This window comes from Vanacampus margaritifer, chromosome 8 (assembly GCF_051991255.1).
Source record: "Vanacampus margaritifer isolate UIUO_Vmar chromosome 8, RoL_Vmar_1.0, whole genome shotgun sequence".
Taxonomy (NCBI): Eukaryota; Metazoa; Chordata; class Actinopteri; order Syngnathiformes; family Syngnathidae; genus Vanacampus; species Vanacampus margaritifer.
This window is the reverse complement of record NC_135439.1, coordinates 29455000-29476156: the sequence shown is the minus strand read 5'-3', so window position 1 is coordinate 29476156 and position 21157 is coordinate 29455000. Positions and strand designations below refer to the sequence as shown.

The window sequence follows — 21157 nt, the reverse complement described above, 5'->3', positions numbered from 1 at the left end:
TTAGGGTTTCAAACTAGGGTTTTGCATTAGGGTTAGGGTTTCAAACTAGGGTTTCAAATTAGGGTTAGGGTTTCAAACTAGTGTTTTACATTAGGGTTAGGGTTTCAAACTAGGGTTTCAAATTAGGGTTACGGTTTCAAACTAGGGTTTTACATTAGGGTTAGGGTTTCAAACTAGGGTTTCAAATTAGGGTTACCGTTTCAAAATAGGGTTTTACATTAGAGTTAGTGTTTCAAACTAGGGTTTCAAATTAGGGTTACGGTTTCAAACTAGGGTTTTACATTAGGGTTAGGGATTCAAACTAGGGTTTTACGTTAGGGTTAGGGTTTCAAACTCGGTTTTCAAAATAGGGTTAGGGTTACAAACTAGGGTTTCAAATTAGGGTTAGGGTTACAAACTAGGGTTTTACATTAGGGTTAGCGTTTAAAAATTGGGTTTCAAATTAGTGTTAGGGTTACAAACTAGGGTTTTACATTAGGGTTAGGGTTTCAAACTAGGGTTTTACTTTAGGGTTAGGGTTTCAAACTAGGGTTTCAAATTAGGGTTACGGTTTCAAACTAGGGTTTTACATTAGGGTTAGTGTTTCAAACTAGGGTTTCAAATTAGGGTTAAGGTTTCAAACTAGGGTTTTACATTAGAGTTAGGGATTCAAACTAGGGTTTTACGTTAGGGTTAGGGTTTCAAACTCGGTTTTCAAATTAGGGTTAGGGTTACAAACTAGGGTTTTACATTAGGGTTAGGGTTTCAAAGTAGGGTTTTACGTTAGGGTTAGGGTTTCAAACTAGGGTTTAACATTAGGGTTAGGGTTTCAAACTAGGGTTTTACATTAGGGTTAATGCTTCAAACTAGGGTTTTACATTAGGGTTAGGGTTTCAAACTAGGGTTTTACATTAGGGTTAGGGTTACAAACTATGGTTTTACATTAGGGTTAGGGTTTCAAACTAGGGTTTTGCATTAGGCTTAGGGTTTCAAACTAGGGTTTCAAATTAGGGTTAGGGTTTCAAACTAGTGTTTTACATTAGGGTTAGGGTTTCAAACTAGGGTTTCAAATTAGGGTTACGGTTTCAAACTAGGGTTTTACATTAGGCTAAGTGTTTCAAACTAGGGTTTCAAATTTGCGTTACGGTTTCAAACTAGTGTTTTACATTAGGGTTAGTGTTTCAAACTAGGGTTTTACATTAGGGTTAGGGTTACAAACTAGGATTTTACATTAGGGTTAGGGTTTCAAACTAGGGTTTTGCATTAAGGTTAGGGATTCAAACTAGGGTTTTACATTAGGGTTAGGGTTTCAATATAGGGTTTTATATTAGGGTTAGGTTTTCAAACTACAGTTTCTAATTAGGGTTAGGGTTTCAAACTAGGGTTTAACAATAGGGTTAGGGTTTCAAACTAGGGTTTTACATTAGGGTTAGGGTTTCAAACTAGGGTTTTGCATTAGGGTTAGGGTTTCAAACTAGGGTTTTACGTTAGGGTTAGGGTTTCAAACTAGTGTTTTACATTAGGGTTAGGGTTTCAAACTAGGGTTTCAAATTAGGGTTACGGTTTCAAAATAGGGTTTTACATTAGAGTTATTGTTTCAAACTAGGGTTTCAAATTAGGGTTATGGTTTCAAACTAGGGTTTTACATTAGGGTTAGGGTTTCAAACTCGGTTTTCAAATTAGGGTTAGGGTTACAAACTAGGGTTTGACATTAGGGTAAGGGTTTCAAACTAGGGTTTTACGTTAGGGTTAGGATTTCAAGCTAGGGTTTAACATTAGGGTTAGGGTTTCAAACTAGGGTTTTACATTAGGGTTAATGCTTCAAACTAGGGTTTTACATTAGGGTTAGGGTTTCAAACTAGGGTTTTACATTAGGGTTAGGGTTACAAACTAGGGTTTCAAATTAGGGTTAGGGTTTCAAACTAGTGTTTTACATTAGGGTTAGGGTTTCAAACTAGGGTTTCAAATTCCGGTTACGGTTTCAAACTAGGGTTTTACATTAGGGTTAGTGTTTCAAACTAAGGGTTTCAAATTAGCGTTACGGTTTCAAACTAGTGTTTTACATTAGGGTTAGGGTTTCAAACTAGGGTTTCAAATTAGGGTTACGATTTCAAACTAGGGTTTTACATTAGGGTTAGTGTTTACAACTAGGGTTTCAAATTAGGGTTAGGGTTACAAACGAGGGTTTTACATTAGGGTTAGGGTTTCAAACTAGGGTTTCAAATTAGGGTTAGGGTTTCAAACTAGGGTTTCAAATTAGGGTTAGGCTTTCAAACTAGTGTTTTACATTAGGGTTAGGGTTTCAAACTAGGGTTTCAAATTAGGGTTACGGTTTAAAACTAGGGTTTTACATTAGGGTTAGTGTTTCAAACTAGGGTTTCAAATTAGCGTTACGGTTTCAAACTAGGGTTTTACATTAGGGTTAGGGATTCAAACTAGGGTTTTATGTTAGGGTTAGGGTTTAAAACTCGGGTTTCAAATTAGTGTTAGGGTTACAAACTAGGGTTTTACATTAGGGTTAGGGTTTCAAACTAGGGTTTTACGTTAGGGTTAGGGTTTCAAACTAGGGTTTCAAATTAGGGTTACGGTTTCAAACTAGGGTTTCACATTAGGGTTAGTGTTTCAAACTAGGGTTTCAAATTAGGGTTACGGTTTCAAACTAGGGTTTTACATTAGAGTTAGGGATTCAAACTAGGGTTTTACGTTAGGGTTAGGGTTTCAAACTCGGTTTTCAAATTAGGGTTAGGGTTACAAACTAGGGTTTTACATTAGGGTTATGGTTTCAAACTAGGGTTTTACGTTAGTGTTAGGGTTTCAAACTAGGGTTTAACATTAGGGTTAGGGTTTCAAACTAGGGTTTTACATTAGGGTTAATGCTTCAAACTAGGGTTTTACATTAGGGTTAGGGTTTCAAACTAGGGTTTTACATTAGGGTTAAGGTTACAAACTAGGGTTTTACATTAGGGTTAGGGTTTCAAACTAGTGTTTTACATTAGGGTTAGGGTTTCAAACTAGTGTTTCAAATTAGGGTTACGGTTTCAAAATAGGGTTTTACGTTAGGGTTAGGGTTTCAAACTAGGGTTTTATATTAGGGTTAGGTTTTCAAATTACAGTTTCAAATTAGGGTTAGGGTTTCAAACTAGGGTTTAAGATTAGGGTTAGGGTTTCAAACTAGGGTTTTACATTAGGGTTAGGGTTTCAAACTAGGGTTTTGCATTAGGGTTAGGATTTTGAACTAGGGTTTCAAATTAGGGTTAGGGTTTAAAACTAGTGTTTTACATTAGGGTTAGGGTTTCAAACTAGGGTTTCAAATTAGGGTTACGGTTTCAAAATAGGGTTTTACATTAGAGTTAGTGTTTCAAACTAGGGTTTCAAATTAGGGTTATGGTTTCAAACTAGGGTTTTACATTAGGGTTAGGGATTCAAACTAGGGTTTTACGTTAGGGTTAGGGGTTCAAACTCGGTTTTCAAATTAGGGTTAGGGTTACAAACTAGGGTTTTACATTAGGGTTAGGGTTTCAAACTAGGGTTTTACGTTAGGGTTTCAAACTAGGGTTTAACATTAGGGTTAGGGTTTCAAACTAGGGTTTTACATTAGGGTTAATGCTTTAAACTAGGGTTTTACATTAGGGTTAGGGTTTCAAACTAGGGTTTTACATTAGGGTTAGGGTTACAAACTAGGGTTTTACATTAGGGTTAGGGTTTCAAACTAGGGTTTTGCATTAGGGTTAGGGTTTCAAACTAGGGTTTTACATTAGGGTTAAGGTTACAAACTAGGGTTTTACATTAGGGTTAGGGTTTCAAACTAGTGTTTTACATTAGGGTTAGGGTTTCAAACTAGGGTTTCAAATTAGGGTTACGGTTTAAAAATAGGGTTTTACTTTAGGGTTAGGGTTTCAAACTAGGGTTTTATATTAGGGTTAGGTTTTCAAATTACAGTTTCAAATTAGGGTTAGGGTTTCAAACTAGGGTTTAAGATTAGGGTTAGGGTTTCAAACTAGGGTTTTACATTAGGGTTAGGGTTTCAAACTAGGGTTTTGCATTAGGGTTAGGATTTCGAACTAGGGTTTCAAATTAGGGTTAGGGTTTAAAACTAGTGTTTCAAATTAGGGTTAGGGTTTCAAACTAGGGTTTCAAATTAGGGTTACGGTTTCAAACTAGGGTTTTACATTAGGGTAAGTGTTTCAAACTAGGGTTTCAAATTAGCGTTACTGTTTCAAACTAGTGTTTTACATTAGGGTTAGTGTTTCAAACTAGGGTTTTACATTAGGGTTAGGGTTACAAACTAGGGTTTTACATTAGGGTTAGGGTTTCAAACTAGGGTTTTGCATTAGGGTTAGTGATTCAAACTAGGGTTTTACGTTAGGGTTTCAAACTAGGGTTTTATATTAGGGTTAGGTTTTCAAACTACAGTTTCAAATTAGGGTTAGGGTTTCAAACTAGGGTTTAACATTAGGGTTAGGGTTTCAAACTAGGGTTTTACATTAGGGTTAGGGTTTCAAACTAGGGTTTTGCATTAGGGTTAGGGTTTCAAACTAGGATTTCAAATTAGGGTTAGGGTTTCAAACTAGTGTTTTACATTAGGGTTAGGGTTTCAAACTAGGGTTTCAAATTAGGGTTACGGTTTCAAACTAGGGTTTTACATTAGGGTTAGGGATTCAAACTAGGGTTTTACATTAGGGTTAGGGTTTCAAACTAGGATTTTACGTTAGGGTTAGGGTTTCAAACTAGGGTTTAACATTAGGGTTAGGGTTTCAAACTAGGGTATTACATTAGGGTTAGGGTTTCAAACTAGGGTTTCAAATTAGGGTTAGGGTTTCAAACTAGTGTTTTACATTAGGGTTAGGGTTTCAAACTAGGGTTTCAAATTAGGGTTACGGTTTCAAACTAGGGTTTTACATTAGGGTTAGTGTTTCAAACTAGGGTTTCAAATTAGCGTTACGGTTTCAAACTAGTGTTTTACATTAGGGTTAGGGTTTCAAACTAGGGTCTCAAATTAGGGTTACGGTTTCAAACTAGGGTTTTACTTTAGGGTTAGGGTTACAAACTATGGTTTTACATTAGGGTTAGGGTTTCAAACTAGGGTTTTGCATTAGGCTTAGGGTTTCAAACTAGGGTTTCAAATTAGGGTTACGGTTTCAAACTAGGGTTTTACATTAGGGTAAGTGTTTCAAACTAGGGTTTCAAATTAGGGTTACGGTTTCAAACTAGGGTTTTACATTAGGGTAAGAGTTTCAAACTAGGGTTATAATTTTGGGTTATTGCTTCAAACTAGGGTTTTACATTAGGGTTAGGGTTTCAAACTAGGGTTTTACATTAGGGTTAGGGTTTCAAACTATGGTTTTACATTAGGGTTAGGGTTACAAACTAGGGTTTTACATTAGGGTTAGGGTTTCAAACTAGGGTTTCAAATTAGGGTTAGAGTTTCAAACTAGGGTTTTACATTAGGTTTAGGGTTTTAAACTATGGTTTCAAATTAGATTTGGGGTTTCAAACTAGGGTTTTACATTAGGGTTAGCGTTTCAAACTAGTGTTTTACATTAGGGTTAGTGCTTCAAACTAGGGTTTTACATTAGGGTTAGGGTTTCAAACTAGGGTTTTACATTAGTGTTAGGGTTTCAAACTAGGGTTTTACATTAGGGTTAGGGTTACAAACTAGGGTTTTACATTAGGGTTAGGGTTTCAAACTAGGGTTTTACATTAGGGTTAGGGTTTCAAACTAGGGTTTCAATTTAGGGTTAGGGTTTCAAACTAGGGTTTAACATTTGGGTTAGGGTTTCAAACTAGGGTTTTACATTAGGGTTAATGCTTCAAACTAGGGTTTTACATTAGGGTTAGGTTTTCAAACTAGGGTTTAACATTAGGGTTAGGGTTTCAAACTAGGGTTTTGCATTAGGGTTAGGGATTCAAACTAGGGTTTAACGTTAGGGTTTCAAACTAGGGTTTTATATTAGGGTTAGGTTTTCAAACTACAGTTTCAAATTAGGGTTAGGGTTTCAAACTAGGGTTTAACATTAGGGTTAGGGTTTCAAACTAGGGTTTTACATTAGGGTTAGGGTTTCAAACTAGGGTTTTGCATTAGGGTTAGGGTTTCAAACTAGGATTTCAAATTAGGGTTAGGGTTTCAAACTAGTGTTTTACATTAGGGTTAGGGTTTCAAACTAGGGTTTCAAATTAGGGTTACGGTTTCAAACTAGGGTTTTACATTAGGGTTAGGGATTCAAACTAGGGTTTTACATTAGGGTTAGGGTTTCAAACTAGGATTTTACGTTAGGGTTAGGGTTTCAAACTAGGGTTTAACATTAGGGTTAGGGTTTCAAACTAGGGTATTACATTAGGGTTAGGGTTTCAAACTAGGGTTTCAAATTAGGGTTAGGGTTTCAAACTAGTGTTTTACATTAGGGTTAGGGTTTCAAACTAGGGTTTCAAATTAGGGTTACGGTTTCAAACTAGGGTTTTACATTAGGGTTAGTGTTTCAAACTAGGGTTTCAAATTAGCGTTACGGTTTCAAACTAGTGTTTTACATTAGGGTTAGGGTTTCAAACTAGGGTCTCAAATTAGGGTTACGGTTTCAAACTAGGGTTTTACATTAGGGTTAGGGTTACAAACTATGGTTTTACATTATGGTTAGGGTTTCAAACTAGGGTTTTGCATTAGGCTTAGGGTTTCAAACTAGGGTTTCAAATTAGGGTTAGGGTTTCAAACTAGTGTTTTACATTAGGGTTAGGGTTTCAAACTAGGGTTTCAAATTAGGGTTACGGTTTCAAACTAGGGTTTTACATTAGGGTAAGTGTTTCAAACTAGGGTTTCAAATTAGGGTTACGGTTTCAAACTAGGGTTTTACATTAGGGTAAGAGTTTCAAACTAGGGTTATAATTTTGGGTTATTGCTTCAAACTAGGGTTTTACATTAGGGTTAGGGTTTCAAACTATGGTTTTACATTAGGGTTAGGGTTACAAACTAGGGTTTTACATTAGGGTTAGGGTTTCAAACTAGGGTTTCAAATTAGGGTTAGAGTTTCAAACTAGGGTTTTACATTAGGTTTAGGGTTTTAAACTATGGTTTCAAATTAGATTTGGGGTTTCAAACTAGGGTTTTACATTAGGGTTAGCGTTTCAAACTAGTGTTTTACATTAGGGTTAGTGCTTCAAACTAGGGTTTTACATTAGGGTTAGGGTTTCAAACTAGGGTTTTACATTAGTGTTAGGGTTTCAAACTAGGGTTTCAATTTAGGGTTAGGGTTTCAAACTAGGGTTTAACATTTGGGTTAGGGTTTCAAACTAGGGTTTTACATTAGGGTTAATGCTTCAAACTAGGGTTTTACATTAGGGTTAGGTTTTCAAACTAGGGTTTAACATTAGGGTTAGGGTTTCAAACTAGGGTTTTACATTAGGGTTACGGTTACAAACTAGGGTTTAACATTAGGATTAGGGTTTCAAACTAGGGTTTTACATTAGGGTTAGGGTTTCAAACTAGGGTTTCAAATGAGGCTTAGGGTTTCAATCTAGGGTTTTGTTTTAGGGTTAGGGCTTTAAACAAGGGTTTTACATTAGGGTTAGGGTTTCAAACAAGGGTTTTACATTAGGGTTAGAGTTTCAAACTAGGGTTTTACATTAGGTTTAGGGTTTTAAACTATGGTTTCAAATTAGATTTGGGGTTTCAAACTAGGGTTTTACATTAGGGTTAGCGTTTCAAACTAGTGTTTTACATTAGGGTTAGTGCTTCAAACTAGGGTTTTACATTAGGGTTAGGGTTTCAAACTAGGGTTTTACATTAGTGTTAGGGTTTCAAACTAGGGTTTCAATTTAGGGTTAGGGTTTCAAACTAGGGTTTAACATTTGGGTTAGGGTTTCAAACTAGGGTTTTACATTAGGGTTAATGCTTCAAACTAGGGTTTTACATTAGGGTTAGGTTTTCAAACTAGGGTTTAACATTAGGGTTAGGGTTTCAAACTAGGGTTTTACATTAGGGTTACGGTTACAAACTAGGGTTTAACATTAGGATTAGGGTTTCAAACTAGGGTTTTACATTAGGGTTAGGGTTTCAAACTAGGGTTTCAAATTAGGCTTAGGGTTTCAATCTAGGGTTTTGTTTTAGGGTTAGGGCTTTAAACAAGGGTTTTACATTAGGGTTAGGGTTTCAAACAAGGGTTTTACATTAGGGTTAGGGTTTCAAACTAGGGTTTTACATTAGGGTTAGGGTTTCAAACTAGGGTTTTACATTAGAGTTAGGGTTACAAACTAGGGTTTTACATTAGGGTTAGGGTTACAAACTAGGGTTTTACATTAGGGTTAGGGTTACAAACTAGGGTTTAAAATTAGGATTAGGGTTTCAAACTAGGGTTTTACATTAGGGTTAGAGTTTCAAACAAGGGTTTTACATTAGGGTTAGGGTTTCAAAACAGTCATTTTACATTAGGGTTAGGGTTACAAACTAGGGTTTTACATTAGGGTTAGGGTTTAAAACTAGGGTTTTACATTAGGGTTAGGGTTTCAAACTAGGGTTTCAAATTAGGCTTAGGGTTTCAAACTAGGGTTTTACATTAGTGTTAGGGTTTCAAACAAGGGTTTTACATTAGGGTTAGGGTTTCAAAACAGTCATTTTACATTAGGGTTAGGGTTACAAACTAGGGTTTTACATTAGGGTTAGGGTTTCAAACTAGGGTTTTACATTAGGGTTAGGGTTTCAAACTAGGGTTTTACATTAGGTTTAGGGTTTCAAACTAGGGTTTTTATATTAGGGTTAGGGTTTAAAAACAGGGGTTAAAAATTAGGGTTAGGGTTTCACACTAGGGTTTTACATTAGGGTTAGGTTTTCAAACTAGGGTTTTACATTAGGGTTAGGGTTTCAAACAAGGGTTTTACATTAGGGTTAGGGTTTCAAAACAGTCATTTTACATTAGGGTTAGGGTTACAAACTAGGGTTTTACATTAGGGTTAGGGTTTCAAACTAGGGTTTCTAATTAGGGTTAGGGTTTCAAACTAGGGTTTTACATTAGGGTTAGGATTTCAAACTAGGGATTCAAATTAGGGTTAGGGTTTCAAACTAGGGTTTCAAATTAGGCTTAGGGTTTCAATCTAGGGTTTTGTTTTAGGGTTAGGGTTTCAAACAAGGGTTTTACATTAGGGTTAGGGTTTCAAACTAGGGTTTTACATTAGGTTTAGGGTTTCAAACTAGGGTTTTACATTAGGGTTAGCGTTTCAAACTAGGGTTTTACATTAGAGTTAGGGTTACAAACTAGGGTTTTACATTAGGGTTAGGGTTTCAAACTAGGGTTTTACATTTGGGTTAGGGTTTCAAACTATGGTTTTACATTAGGGTTAGGGTTACAAACTAGGGTTTTACATTAGGGTTAGGGTTTCAAACTAGGGTTTCAATTTAGGGTTAGGGTTTCAAACTAGGGTTTATCATTAGGGTTAGGGTTTCAAACTAGGGTTTTACATTAGGGTTAGGGTTTCAAACTAGGGTTTAACATTAGGGTTAGGGTTTCAAACTAGTGTTTTACTTTAGGGTTAATGCTTCAAACTAGGGTTTTACATTAGGGTTAGCGTTTCAAACTAGGGTTTTACATTAGGGTTAGTGTTTCAAACTAGGGTTTTACATTTGGGTTAGGGTTACAAACTAGGGTTTTTTATGAGGGTTAGGGTTTCAAACTAGGGTTTCAAATTAGGGTTAGGGTTTCAAACTAGGGTTTTACATTAAGGTTTGGGTTTCAAACTAGGGTTTAACATTAGGGTTAGGGTTTCAAACTAGGGTTTCAAATTAGGGTTAGGGTTACAAACAAGGGGTTTTACATTAGGGTTAGGGTTTCAAACTAGGGTTTTACATTAGGGTTAGGGTTTCAAACTCGGGTTTAAAATAAGGGTTAGGGTTTCAAACTAGGGCTTTACATTAGGGTTAGGGTTTAAAACTAGGGTTTCAAATTAGGCTTAGGGTTTCAATCTAGGGTTTTGTTTTAGGGTTAGGGTTTCAAACAAGGGTTTTACATTAGGGTTAGGGTTTCAAACTAGGGTTTTACATTAGGGTTAGGGTTTCAAACTAGGGTTTTACATTAGAGTTAGGGTTACAAACTAGGGTTTTACATTAGGGTTAGGGTTTCAAACTAGGGTTTTACATTTGGGTTAGGGTTTCAAACTATGGTTTTACATTAGGGTTAGGGTTACAAACTAGGGTTTTACATTAGGGTTAGGGTTTCAAACTAGGGTTTTACCTTAGGGTTAGTGTTTCAAACTAGGGTTTAAATTTTGGGTTAGTGTTTCAAACTAGGGTTTATCATTAGGGTTAGGGTTTCAAACTAGGGTTTTACATTAGGGTTAGGGTTTCAAATTAGGGTTTAACATTAGGGTTAGCGTTTCAAACTAGTGTTTTACATTAGTGTTAATGCTTCAAACTAGGGTTTTACATTAGGGTTAGGGTTTTAAATTATGGTTTCAAATTAGATTTGGGGTTTCAAACTAGGGTTTTACATTAGGGTTAGCGTTTCAAACTAGTGTTTTACATTAGGGTTAGGGTTTCAAACTAGGGTTTTACATTAGGGTTAATGCTTCAAACTAGGGTTTTACATTAGGGTTAGGGTTTCTGTCAGGTTCAGATGTAGACATTTATCAAATAAAGAGAGAAGAAGCATCTGGTTCCAAATTTATTACTCATGAGGAAGAGAAAACTGCAGCCTTAGTTTGATCGGTACAGAGTCTCTCTTGGTTCATCATTCAAATAGTCCCCTTATATACCAATCGGGGCATCTGATTACATGACAGAAAGAGAAAAACAACTCCTATCTCACTTCACACTCTCTAATGCGGCATGCAAGTCCAGGGGCCCTGGCGTTGACGTGCGTCACGTCTTCTTATCAGTTGTCCCCACTCGGCAGCTGAGTCGTCCACTTGCAACTTCACCAAATACAATAACACTCCTTTGCAATACATAGCAATCATAAACAGAAATTACTACACTATTACGTTGACTTGTGTTTCCCAAGAGGCAATTTACTTCAACACGGCAAATGTATAATAATCCTCCAAAATAATTCTTACATTTCCCTCCTGTTTATTCTACATTTGCCTCCAAAAATTTTGTCATCAAAAGAACTTTGATTTAAAGGTTTTATTTAGTTGAATCATTTACTGGATGACAAACTTAAACATTCCATCATGTCCCCTTTCTATGTTTTAAGTTTTAAGGTGTGTAAAATAGGACGGCAGGAGAAATTATCTCATCATTGGTTTGGTCATTAGTGTCCCCTCCATCACCACAATTTGCAGAAATAAGCAAAGGGTACATCTCTTGTAATTTAGAATTTGTGGGAGCGACGACGGTTGAGACAAGTCGGACGAGTAATGCGCGAATGCAGGGAATACAACAACATCCACACAGCACAAGAATTGAGGTGAACAGAGTCATAGAAATCATGACAGAAAATACCAAACTTATATTTGCCAAACGTTTTTTCCCACCACTCGTCCCATGCTGAGGTGGACACACCTGAGTGTTCTTTCATCTTTCGATTCAGGGTGCGCAGGCCTTCAACGGCTCTCGTGAGGGACCCATCCGGAGATGTGTTGTTTGGTATAAATGTACAACACTGGTCCCCAAACATAGCGCAAACGCCACCTCTCTCTGCCAGTAGCATGTCGACCGCAATGCGGTTCTGGAACGCCATGAGTGATGTTGCAGCCAATTGTTCTCTGACAGCTATAAATCTTTCTTCAGTATAATTCCCCAATTTTTGTACATTGTAATGGATGTAGTTGATTCGGTCTACATTTTTATTGGGTGTGACCCATATGAAAATCCTCTATTCTTGTTTATCAGTGCGTGATTTGGTGAATGAATAGCCTTCACGGTCACAAAGACCACACAACATAGTACCGCAAATCTTATCCACGCAATAGCCATGTCGACCGAGAACCCCTAATTAGGTTAGGCGTCTTGGAAAACTTCACTGACCGCAGGTATTTTCAGATTCTATATATCTGCTCCCACCTTTGAATCAGACTTTCGCTCACCCTCCCTGTTGGGTTTGTCGGTTGAGATGACCTTTTTACAATGCGTAAGATGCATCCAAGTGCTCCTTGCTTCAATCTCTATGGCCGTCGGCGTGGTCAGCAGCACTTGATGATGGCCTTCCCACTTTGGAGAATTCCAGTGCTTCTTTTTGAGGCTTCGGATCAGTACCCAGTCTCCTGGAGCTACTAGTTCTTCCTGTTGGAGAGAAGCACAATCGCCTTCTGGTAATTTCAATTCATCTCTTTTCTCTAATGTTTTTCGCATGTAATCGGCCAAACTGGCTTCGTTGCCACTGTTAATGATAATAAATAATAATAATAATAAAAAATTTTGAGAATAAATTAAAGCCATATGTCGTATACATTCTGTGTATCCGTCCTACCATTCCCCCTGTTGACACATGGGTCACACCATGTGTCAATATAGCGGCCCACTTATAAAGATTTTTATTTAATTTAATGTCACATTTTCTTCGATGGCTTTTTGTTTGTCATCCTGTTGGGAAGCTGATTTTTCTAGTCGTGTATTTTTTCTATTGTGGGGACAGTGCCTCAAAAAATGCCCTGTCTCCCCACAACACCAACAGGTGACTTCTTTTGGGCCTGTGGCGTAGCCGCGCCCCTTGCCGGTGAGTCCTATTTTAAATTGAGGTCTACCCCTTCCTCGGCCCCTGTTTTGGTAAAAACCTTTTCCTCGTCTTTGAAAGTAGAATTCGTTCCCCTCGTTCTCAATAATAAATGTGTCTGTCTTTATTTTATCTTGCAAGTTAAATATTTTTTGTATATTAAGCTGGCCAGCAAATTCATATTTCGTTATCCACAAATTTAAATGTTTTGTTTTAGAAGGACATTGGTTTTCTACAAACTTGCAGTCCTTACATGTTAACTGTTGTTTCGGGTCTTTCTTGTTGGCTTTTTTGCTATTTGTTTTCTCCATGTTGGAGTCAGCGATTCTCTTAAGGAGATTAAACTGACTTTAAATCCCCGAACAAACAATAATGAGGTAGCGAACCTCCACTCACACCGAGGTAGCGAACCTCCACTCACACCCCCTCTTTATTTACGCGCGTAGGACACCGTTGCCCTCTTTTATAGACTCTCTCTGTCTCTCTTTTATAGACTCTCTGTCTCTTTACGCAACATTGACTAGTATTCTTACGGTTTTGATTCACCCCACTTTTATAGACTCCCTCTGTCTATTTTTCAGTCCCCTCTTCCCAGTTTCATAGACTCCCTCTGTCTATTTTTCAGTCCCCTCTTCCCAGTTTCCCCTCTTTCTTTTCCTCAGTTTTATAGACTCACTCTGTCTACTTCCCTGTTTTATAGACTCTCTCGCTGTCTTTTCTGTTTTATAGACTCACTCTGTCTTTTTTAGTTTTAAGTACGTACAGGACACCGTCGCCCTCTTCTCCACGGAGTTTAAACGCGCGTAGGACACCGTCGCCCTTAACTTTAAACGGACACTTATTTACCAAAAATCCGCCAATGAAAATATAAGTGTCCTACCAGTGTTGCCTTCTCTCTTCCTGGCTTGCTTCAACTTTCAGTCCCCAGAAACAGGGCCGAGGTCCAGTCCCCTAAAATGGGACAGCTGCCGTGGCCACGGTCTTTCTTGGTCGTCGGCTCTGCCTCTGGGCACCTCCGGTATGTTGCAATCCGGCTCGAAGGACCAATTTAAATGTCAGGTTCAGATGTAGACATTTATCAAATAAAGAGAGAAGAAGCATCTGGTTCCAAATTTATTACTCATGAGGAAGAGAAAACTGCAGCCTTAGTTTGATCGGTACAGAGTCTCTCTTGGTTCATCATTCAAATAGTCCCCTTATATACCAATCGGGGCATCTGATTACATGACAGAAAGAGAAAAACAACTCCTATCTCACTTCACACTCTCTAATGCGGCATGCAAGTCCAGGGGCCCTGGCGTTGACGTGCGTCACGTCTTCTTATCAGTTGTCCCCACTCGGCAGCTGAGTCGTCCACTTGCAACTTCACCAAATACAATAACACTCCTTTGCAATACATAGCAATCATAAACAGAAATTACTACACTATTACGTTGACTTGTGTTTCCCAAGAGGCAATTTACTTCAACACGGCAAATGTATAATAATCCTCCAAAATAATTCTTACAGTTTCAAACTAGGGTTTTACATTAGTGTTAGGTTTTCAAACTAGGGTTTTACATTTGGGTTAGGGTTACAAACTAGGGTTTTACATTAGGTTTAAGGTTTCAAACTAGGGTTTCAAATTAGGTTTAGGGTTTCAAACTTGGGTTTTACATTAGGGTTAGGGTTTCAAACAAGGGTTTAACATTAGGGTTAGGGTTTCAAACTAGGGTTTTACATTAGGGTTAGGGTTACAAACTAGGGTTTAACATTAGGATTAGGGTTTCAAACTAGGGTTTTACATTAGGGTTAGGGTTTCAAACTAGGGTTTCAAATTAGGCTTAGGGTTTCAATCTAGGGTTTTGTTTTAGTCTTAGGGTTTCAAACAAGGGTTTTACATTAGGGTTAGGGTTTCAAACTAGGGTTTTACATTAGGTTTAGGGTTTCAAACTAGGGTTTTACATTAGGGTTAGGGTTACAAACTAGGGTTTTACATTAGGGTTAGGGTTTCAAACTAGGGTTTTACATTAGGGTTAGGGTTTCAAACTAAGGTTTCAATTTAGGGTTAGGGTTTCAAACTAGGGTTTTTCATTAGGGTTAGGGTTTCAAACTTGGGTTTTACATTAGGGTTAGGGTTTCAAACTAGGGCTTATAATTAGGGTTAGGGTTTCAAACTAGTGTTTTACATTATGTTTAATGCTTCAAACTAGGGTTTTACATTAGGGTTGGGTTTCAAACTAGGGCTTTACATTTGGGTTAGGGTTTCAAACTAGGGTTTTGCATTAGGGTTAGGGTTTCAAACTAGGGTTTATCATTAGGGTTAGGGTTTCAAACTAGGGTTTTACATTAGGGTTAGGGTTTCAAACTAGGGTTTAACATTAGGGTTAGGGTTACAAACTAGGGTTTTACATTACGGTTAGGGTTTCAAACTAGGGTTTTACATTAGGGTAAGAGTTTCAAACTAGGGTTATAATTTTGGGTTATTGCTTCAAACTAGGGTTTTACATTAGGGTTAGGGTTTCAAACTAGGGTTTTACATTAGGGTTAGGGTTTCAAACTATGGTTTTACATTAGGGTTAGGGTTACAAACTAGGGTTTTACATTAGGGTTAGGGTTTCAAACTAGGGTTTCAAATTAGGGTTAGGGTTTCAAACTAGGGTTTTACATTAGGTTTAGGGTTTTAAACTATGGTTTCAAATTAGATTTGGGGTTTCAAACTAGGGTTTTACATTAGGGTTAGCGTTTCAAACTAGTGTTTTACATTAGGGTTAGTGCTTCAAACTAGGGTTTTACATTAGGGTTAGGGTTTCAAACTAGGGTTTTACATTAGCGTTAGTGTTTCAAACTAGGGTTTTACATTAGGGTTAGGGTTACAAACGATGGTTTTACATTAGGGTTAGGGTTTCAAACTAGGGTTTTACATTAGGGGTAGGGTTTCAAACTAGGGTTTCAATTTAGGGTTAGGGTTTCAAACTAGGGTTTAACATTTGGGTTAGGGTTTCAAACTAGGGTTTTACATTAGGGTTAATGCTTCAAACTAGGGTTTTACATTAGGGTTAGGGTTTCAAACTAGGGTTTTACATTAGGGTTAGGGTTTCAAACTAGGGTTTTACCTTTGGGTTAGGGTTACAAACTAGGGTTTTACATTAGGGTTAGGGTTTCAAACTAGGGTTTCAAATTAGGCTAAGTGTTTCAAACTAGGGTTTTACATTAGGGTTAGGGTTTCAAACAAGGGTTTTACATTAGGGTTAGGGTTTCAAACTAGGGTTTAACATTAGGGTTAGGGTTTCAAACTAGGGTTTTACATTAGGGTTAGGGTTACAAACTAGGCTTTAACATTAGGGTTAGGGTTTCAAACTAGGGTTTTACATAAGGGTTAGGGTTTCAAACAAGTGTTTTACATTAGGGTTAGGGTTTCAAACTAGGGTTTCAAATTAGGGTTAGGGTTTCAAACTAGGGTTTTACATTAGGGTTAGGGTTTCAAACTAGGATTTTACATTAGGGTTAGGGTTTCACACTAAGGTTTTACATTAGGGTTAGGGTTACAAACTAGGGTTTTACATTAGGGTTAGGGTTTCAAACTAGGGTTTTACATTAGGGTTAGGGTTTCAAACTGGGGTTTCAATTTAGTGTTAGGGTTTCAAACTAGGGTTTAACATTAGGGTTAATGCTTCAAACTAGGGTTTTACATTAGGGTTAGTGTTTCAAACTAGTGTTTTACATTAGGGTTAGTGCTTCAAACTAGGGTTTTACATTAGGGTTAGGGTTTCAAACTAGGGTTTTACATTAGGGTTAGGGTTACAAACTAGGGTTTTACATTAGGGTTAGGGTTTCAAACTAGGGTTTTACATTAGGGTTAGGGTTTCAAACTAGGGTTTCAATTTAGGGTTAGGGTTTCAAACTAGGGTTTATCATTAGGGTTAGGGTTTCAAACTAGGGTTTTACATTAGGATTAGGGTTTCAAACTAGTGTTTTACTTTAGGGTTAATGCTTCAAACTAGGGTTTTACATTAGGGTTAGCGTTTCAAACTAGGGTTTTACATTAGGGTTAGTGTTTCAAACTAGGGTTTTACATTTGGGTTATGGTTACAAACTAGGGTTTTACATTTGGGTTATGGTTACAAACTAGGGTTTTTTATGAGGGTTAGGGTTTCAAACTAAGGTTTCACATTAGAGTTAGGATTTCAAACAGGGGTTTCAAATTAGGGTTAGGGTTTCAAACTAGGTTTTCAAAATTAGGGTTACGGTTTCAAACTAGGGTTTATCATTAGGGTTAGGGTTTCAAACTAGGGTTTTACATTAGGGTTAGGTTTTCAAACTAGGGTTTCAAATTAGGGTTAGGGTTTCAAACTAGGGTTTTACATTAAGGTTTGGGTTTCAAACTAGGGTTTAACATTAGGGTTAGGGTTTCAAACTAGGGTTTCAAATTAGGGTTAGGGTTACAAACAAGGGGTTTTACATTAGGGTTAGGGTTTCAAACTAGGGTTTTACATTAGGGTTAGGGTTTCAAACTCGGGTTTAAAATAAGGGTTAGGGTTTCAAACTAGGGCTTTACATTAGGGTTAGGGTTTAAAACTAGGGTTTCAAATTAGGCTTAGGGATTCAATCTAGGGTTTTGTTTTAGGGTTAGGGTTTCAAACAAGGGTTTTACATTAGGGTTAGGGTTTCAAACTAGGGTTTTACATTAGGGTTAGGGTTTCAAACTAGGGTTTTACATTAGAGTTAGGGTTACAAACTAGGGTTTTACATTAGGGTTAGGGTTTCAAACTAGGGTTTCAAATTAGGGTTACGGTTTCAAACTAGGGTTTTACATTAGGGTAAGTGTTTCAAACTAGGGTTTCAAATTAGCGTTACGGTTTCAAACTAGTGTTTTACATTAGGGTTAGTGTTTCAAACTAGGGTTTTACATTAGGGTTAGGGTTACAAACTAGGATTTTACATTAGGGTTAGGGTTTCAAACTAGGGTTTTGCATTAAGGTTAGGGATTCAAACTAGGGTTTTACGTTAGGGTTAGGGTTTCAATATAGGGTTTTATATTAGGGTTAGGTTTTCAAACTACAGTTTCTAATTAGGGTTAGGGTTTCAAACTAGGGTTTAACAATAGGGTTAGGGTTTCAAACTAGGGTTTTACATTAGGGTTAGGGTTTCAAACTAGGGTTTTGCATTAGGGTTAGGGTTTCAAACTAGGGTTTTACGTTAAGGTTAGGGTTTCAAACTAGTGTTTTACATTAGGGTTAGGGTTTCAAACTAGGGTTTCAAATTAGGGTTACGGTTTCAAAATAGGGTTTTACATTAGAGTTATTGTTTCAAACTAGGGTTTCAAATTAGGGTTATGGTTTCAAACTAGGGTTTTACATTAGGGTTAGGGTTTCAAACTCGGTTTTCAAATTAGGGTTAGGGTTACAAACTAGGGTTTTACATTAGGGTTAGGGTTTCAAACTAGGGTTTTACGTTAGGGTTAGGATTTCAAGCTAGGGTTTAACATTAGGGTTAGGGTTTCAAACTAGGGTTTTACATTAGGGTTAATGCTTCAAACTAGGGTTTTACATTAGGGTTAGGGTTTCAAACTAGGGTTTTACATTAGGGTTAGGGTTACAAACTAGGGTTTCAAATTAGGGTTAGGGTTTCAAACTAGTGTTTTACATTAGGGTTAGGGTTTCAAACTAGGGTTTCAAATTCCGGTTACGGTTTCAAACTAGTGTTTTAGATTAGGGTTAGGGTTTCAAACTAGGGTTTCAAATTAGGGTTACGATTTCAAACTAGGGTTTTACATTAGGGTTAGTGTTTACAACTAGGGTTTCAAATTAGGGTTAGGGTTACAAACGAGGGTTTTACATTAGGGTTAGGGTTTCAAACTAGGGTTTCAAATTAGGGTTAGGGTTTCAAACTAGGGTTTCAAATTAGGGTTAGGCTTTCAAACTAGTGTTTTACATTAGGGTTAGGGTTTCAAACTAGGGTTTCAAATTAGGGTTACGGTTTAAAACTAGGGTTTTACATTAGGGTTAGTGTTTCAAACTAGGGTTTCAAATTAGCGTTACGGTTTCAAACTATGGTTTTACATTAGGGTTAGGGATTCAAACTAGGGTTTTATGTTAGGGTTAGGGTTTCAAACTATGGTTTTACATTAGGGTTAGGGTTACAAACTAGGGTTTTACATTAGGGTTAGGGTTTCAAACTAGGGTTTCAAATTAGGGTTAGGGTTTCAAACTAGGGTTTTACATTAGGTTGAGGGTTTTAAACTATGGTTTCAAATTAGATTTGGGGTTTCAAACTAGGGTTTTACATTAGGGTTAGCGTTTCAAACTAGTGTTTTACATTAGGGTTAGGGTTTCAAACTAGGGTTTTACATTAGGGTTAATGCTTCAAACTAGGGTTTTACATTAGGGTTAGGGTTTCAAACTAGGGTTTTACATTAGTGTTAGGTTTTCAAACTAGGGTTTTACATTTGGGTTAGGGTTACAAACTAGGGTTTTACATTAGGTTTAAGGTTTCAAACTAGGGTTTCAAATTAGGTTTAGGGTTTCAAACTTGGGTTTTACATTAGGGTTAGGGTTTCAAACAAGGGTTTAACATTAGGGTTAGGGTTTCAAACTAGGGTTTTACATTAGGGTTAGGGTTACAAACTAGGGTTTAACATTAGGATTAGGGTTTCAAACTAGGGTTTTACATTAGGGTTAGGGTTTCAAACTAGGGTTTCAAATTAGGCTTAGGGTTTCAATCTAGGGTTTTGTTTTAGTCTTAGGGTTTCAAACAAGGGTTTTACATTAGGGTTAGGGTTTCAAACTAGGGTTTTACATTAGGTTTAGGGTTTCAAACTAGGGTTTTACATTAGGGTTAGGGTTACAAACTAGGGTTTTACATTAGGGTTAGGGTTTCAAACTAGGGTTTTACATTAGGGTTAGGGTTTCAAACTAAGGTTTCAATTTAGGGTTAGGGTTTCAAACTAGGGTTTATCATTAGGGTTAGGGTTTCAAACTTGGGTTTTACATTAGGGTTAGGGTTTCAAACTAGGGCTTATAATTAGGGTTAGGGTTTCAAACTAGTGTTTTACATTATGTTTAATGCTTCAAACTAGGGTTTTACATTAGGGTTGGGTTTCAAACTAGGGCTTTACATTTGGGTTAGGGTTTCAAACTAGGGTTTTGCATTAGGGTTAGGGTTTCAAACTAGGGTTTATCATTAGGGTTAGGGTTTCAAACTAGGGTTTTACATTAGGGTTAGGGTTTCAAACTAGGGTTTAACATTAGGGTTAGGGTTACAAACTAGGGTTTTACATTACGGTTAGGGTTTCAAACTAGGGTTTTACATTAGGGTAAGAGTTTCAAACTAGGGTTATAATTTTGGGTTATTGCTTCAAACTAGGGTTTTACATTAGGGTTAGGGTTTCAAACTAGGGTTTTACATTAGGGTTAGGGTTTCAAACTATGGTTTTACATTAGGGTTAGGGTTACAAACTAGGGTTTTACATTAGGGTTAGGGTTTCAAACTAGGGTTTCAAATTAGGGTTAGGGTTTCAAACTAGGGTTTTACATTAGGTTTAGGGTTTTAAACTATGGTTTCAAATTAGATTTGGGGTTTCAAACTAGGGTTTTACATTAGGGTTAGCGTTTCAAACTAGTGTTTTACATTAGGGTTAGGGTTACAAACGATGGTTTTACATTAGGGTTAGGGTTTTACATTAGGGGTAGGGTTTCAAACTAGGGTTTCAATTTAGGGTTAGGGTTTCAAACTAGGGTTTAACATTTGGGTTAGGGTTTCAAACTAGGGTTTTACATTAGGGTTAATGCTTCAAACTAGGGTTTTACATTAGGGTTAGGGTTTCAAACTAGGGTTTTACATTAGGGTTAGGGTTTCAAACTAGGGTTTTACCTTTGGGTTAGGGTTACAAACTAGGGTTTTACATTAGGGTTAGGGTTTCAAACTAGGGTTTCAAATTAGGCTAAGTGTTTCAAACTAGGGTTTTACATTAGGGTTAGGGTTTCAAACAAGGGTTTTACATTAGGGTTAGGGTTTCAAACTAGGGTTTAACATTAGGGTTAGGGTTTCAAACTAGGGTTTTACATTAGGGTTAGGGTTACAAACTAGGCTTTAACATTAGGGTTAGGGTTTCAAACTAGGGTTTTACATTAGGGTTAGGGTTTCAAACAAGGGTTTTACATTAGGGTTAGGGTTTCAAACTAGGGTTTCAAATTAGGGTTAGGGTTTCAAACTAGGGTTTTACATTAGGGTTAGGGTTTCAAACTAGGATTTTACATTAGGGTTAGGGTTTCACACTAAGGTTTTACATTAGGGTTAGGGTTACAAACTAGGGTTTTACATTAGGGTTAGGGTTTCAAACTAGGGTTTTACATTAGGGTTAGGGTTTCAAACTGGGGTTTCAATTTAGTGTTAGGGTTTCAAACTAGGGTTTAACATTAGGGTTAATGCTTCAAACTAGGGTTTTACATTAGGGTTAGTGTTTCAAACTAGTGTTTTACATTAGGGTTAGTGCTTCAAACTAGGGTTTTACATTAGGGTTAGGGTTTCAAACTAGGGTTTTACATTAGGGTTAGGGTTACAAACTA

At 37.2% G+C, this 21157-nt stretch overlaps 1 long non-coding RNA gene across 1 annotated transcript; it reads right to left on the bottom strand.

The window, feature by feature from the left end:
- Positions 1-10606: 10606 nt before the first annotated feature.
- On the bottom strand, positions 10607-14113 carry LOC144056933 (uncharacterized). Its single transcript, XR_013295140.1, has 2 exons — positions 13492-14113; positions 10607-12181 (listed from the first exon to the last, which is right to left on the bottom strand). It is a non-coding gene; the product is annotated as an uncharacterized LOC144056933 (long non-coding RNA).
- Positions 14114-21157: the final 7044 nt, after the last annotated feature.